Genomic DNA, 3,850 nt, shown 5'->3' with positions numbered 1-3,850 from the left:
GGCTTTGAAAAATTCTGTTTGAGTATGTGCAGAGATTACAGCTGGGGTTTACTTTCAATATAGAGCTGTCACCTTTAAAGTTAATTGATATGAATAAAAAATATTTTAACTAGGAAAACCAGCAGCAAGCACTATTTTAAAGTGCACATATCCAGAGCTAGATGACCCATGATGCAATTGCTCCAAGTCCCTAATGTCTTTGGGGGTGGGCTTGCTTCTTTTCCCCCAGTCATTTCTTGACTCTGAGCAAATTGTAGATAATAAGCAGAATATGATCCAGCAGTGATGCTTCAGCAAAGAAGGCACATACGTTTTGGCTTGCATTAGCAGACACATAGTTTCCCAAAAAAGAGTAATCGTCACAGTATACTCTGTGTCAATGCATTTGGAGTACTGCATTCAGGGTCTCATTTTAAGAAGTATATCTAGAACTTGGAGTGGTTTCAAAGAAGAGCAGCAAGGCTGTTAAGAGTCATAGAACTGGAAGAGACCCCAAGGGTCATCCTGGCAGATGGCCATTCAGCCTCTGCTTAAAAACTAGGAAGGAGTTTTTAAAAAACCAAGTTTTTAAGTTTTCAAAAACTAAGAAGGAGACCACCCCAATCCGAGGTAGCATTTTCCACTGCTATGGAGTCATGTTTTATAGGATTTTTAGCGTTCCCGGCCAAAGTGTTGGCGCTTCACCAAACTACAAATCCCACAATCCCTTTGCATTGAACCATGCAGTTAAAGTCGTGTCAAGCTGCATTATTTCTACAGGGTTAATGGAGTTTGACGTCACTTTATCTGCCATGGCTTAAGGCTATGGAATCAAGGAAGCTGACATTTTACAAGGTATTTAGCCTTCTCTGACAAACTACAAATCCCAGCATTTCACAGCATTGAGTCATGGCAGTTAAAGTAGTGTCAAACTGCAATCGTTCTGCGATGTAGACACACCCATATTCCAACAGTTGGAATTAGAAACTTTCAGGAGCCCCAGGTCTGAGCAATTCTGTTGTTGGACCAAAAAGGCTTTGTGTGTAGTATAATGGGAATTGGTTTTGCTTTAAGGATGATGGCTTTGAAAAGGGTTGAAATACAGCAATATAGAACAAAGACACCTGTCATTCCAAAACCCAACTTTTAGCTATAACCATTCTTTCCCATCACAGTCATTGCCTGCTGATGGAGAGTAAGGCTGTCAAGTTTATATGAGAAGTTGGAAAGCTTGTCCCATACAGGGCTATTTGATTGTAAAAGATGCTCCTTATTTATGAGCATTAAGCAGGATATCAAAAGTCTTGTATTTAGGGGTATAGAACAAAACACACAGGTCTTGAATAATACAAAAGGTTGCAGGTCCCATGCAGTTCACACACGCACATATATATATACACACACGAATATCTTACGTATTGTTGATATCTCTGTCATCTCATACAACTACCGTATTATCCGTCTATAAAAAGATATAAGATACAGTCCCTGTCACTATATTGTTCTAGCATGGGCATGGGCAAACTTCAGCTGCCCAGGTGTTTTGGACTTTAACTCCCACAATTCCTAACAGCCTACTGGCTGTTAGGAATTGTGGGAGTTAAAGTCCAAAACACTTGGAGGGCCAAAGTCTGCACAATGTGCCATTGCAACATCTGGTGGAATTCTGTGGATAGAGCTCCATGGATGAGAGCTGTGAACACCCTTCCCTCATCCCAGCATCCTTGTGATGTTGCCACAGCAATTAGAATGGAACACAGCTGTAAAGATGTAGATAGGACTAAGAGTATCTCATGCTGAGTTCAGCACTTAATTTTCCTTTGCCTTTCTTCTCTTTTGTCTTTCCTTCCTCCATTTCTTTTCCTTTTCCACGTTCCTCTCCTTTCACCTTTCCCTTCCTCCTTCCCTCTTACCTTTGTATGCCTTTCTTTTTCCCTTTCCTTTCCCCTTCCTTCTCCTTTTCCCCTTCCTTTAGTCTCCTTTCCCATTTCCTTTATTCTTTCCTTTCCTATTCCTTTTGCTTATCCTTTCCCTCCTCCTTTCCTTTCCTTTTTCTTTTCCCTTCTCCATTTTTCCTTCCCATTTGATTCACCTTAATTTTCTTTCCTTTTCCCTTCACCTTCCATTATCTGGGTGGAGGCCACTAGGGGGAGCTAGAGAGAGAAGGAGAGTCCATTTCTTGGAGGGTGGGTTGAAGGAGGAAAACCATTTCCCCGTTTTCCTGTTATTCCCTCCACCCATGTCCCAGTTGTGGAAACAGCCCTCCTTTATGATATGGGAAAGGGAAGAGGGAGCAAAAATGGGGTAAATGTTTTCCTCCTTCAACTCCCCCCAATAAATGGGACAACCCTTCTCTCTCTCTCTCTAGCGCCCCTGGTGGCGTCCACCCAGATTTTTCAACTTTATCGTGTCAGAAGTGAATTGAGAATAGTTATAATGTATTGAAAAACCACAAAGTTAAAAACTTGACATTATACTAAATTTTCTTTGACTAGAAGTGCCTCTGGTGTCACTGGAAGAAGGTCCTCCATTGTGCATATGGCAGGGCTCAGACTACATTGTAGTAAGTGGTCTGTGGTTTGCACTTCCCCACACTCACATGTCGTGGAGTCCACTTTGTAGCTCCATTTCTTAAGGGTGGCTTTGCAACTCGTGGTGCCAAAGCGCATCTGTTCCCTGCCTTCCAAGTCGCCCAGTCTTCTGTGTGCCCAGGAGAGAGTTTTTCCTCTGGTCTCGGCCACTGATTGAGGATCCAGGTTTTAGTAAAGGTAAAAGTTTCCCCTGACGTTAAGTCCAGTCGTGACCGACTCTGGGTGTTGGTTCTCATCTCCATTTCTAAGCCGAAGAGCTGGCGTTGTCCATAGACACCTCCAAGGTCATGTGGCCGGCATGACTGCATGCAGCTCCGTTACCTTCCCGCCGGAGCGGTACCTATTGATCTACTCACATTTGCCATGTTTTCGAACTGCTCGGTTGGCAGGAGCTGGGGCTAACAGCGGGCACTCATTCTGCTCCCGGTATTTGAACCTGGGACCTTTTGGTCCGCAAGTTCAGCAGCTCAGCGCTTTAACACACTGTGCCACCAGGTTTTTAGTCTGCTGTTTTTGGACCCTTGCTAGCTGAGGGGTTCCTTGCGAGTACTGTATGTAGATCTTAGGAAGCAATTTTTTTGTATTTAAGACGTTGATACCCGAACAGAGGGTGGGCCGGAGATGTCAATGCCTTGGTCCTTTCGTTACAGGCTGCTACTTCCCTTTTCCTTTCTGCTTTCCCGGCTCCCTTTTGCCCACACCAAAAATGGCGTTCCTCCCCTTCCCTTACGTGCCCAGAGTAAAGATGGCGACATCACGGCTCCTGCCGCTCGTCTCCCCTTGCCCAGAGTAAAGATGGCGGGAGCGGAGGCTGCTTGGCGCACCTCCCCACTCTTTGCCCGTAGAAAAGATGGAGGCGGGCTGGGGGTGGCTCTGAGGTGACCTGTTGTTAACTTCCTCGGGGGCCGGAGCGGAGGGCGGAGGGCGCTTCCAGCCGCCAGAGGGGCCTGCATTCGGGCCTCCCGAGGTGGTGGCAGAGGCTCGGCTCCCCCTCTTCTGCCTCCAATGGCGAGACCCAGGACAAGTTGTGAGTATCAGGGAGGGGGCGGCGAGAGCGGGTTGGTGGTTCCACCCACACAAGCCAAGCATTTAGATCAGGTATGGGCCAACTTGGGCCCTCCGGGTGTTTTGGACTTCAACTCCCACCATTCCGCTTAAGCGGCTGAGGGGGGAAAGAAAAGGGCCCGAGGCTGTTAGGAATGGTGGGAGTTGAAGTCCAAAACACCCGGAGGGCCCAAGTTGGCCCATACCTGGCCCACACTGTAGAGTTAACGCAGTTT

Source organism: Anolis carolinensis, chromosome 6 (assembly GCF_035594765.1).
Source record: "Anolis carolinensis isolate JA03-04 chromosome 6, rAnoCar3.1.pri, whole genome shotgun sequence".
Taxonomy (NCBI): domain Eukaryota; kingdom Metazoa; phylum Chordata; class Lepidosauria; order Squamata; family Dactyloidae; genus Anolis; species Anolis carolinensis.
This window is presented reverse-complemented; position numbering follows the sequence as displayed.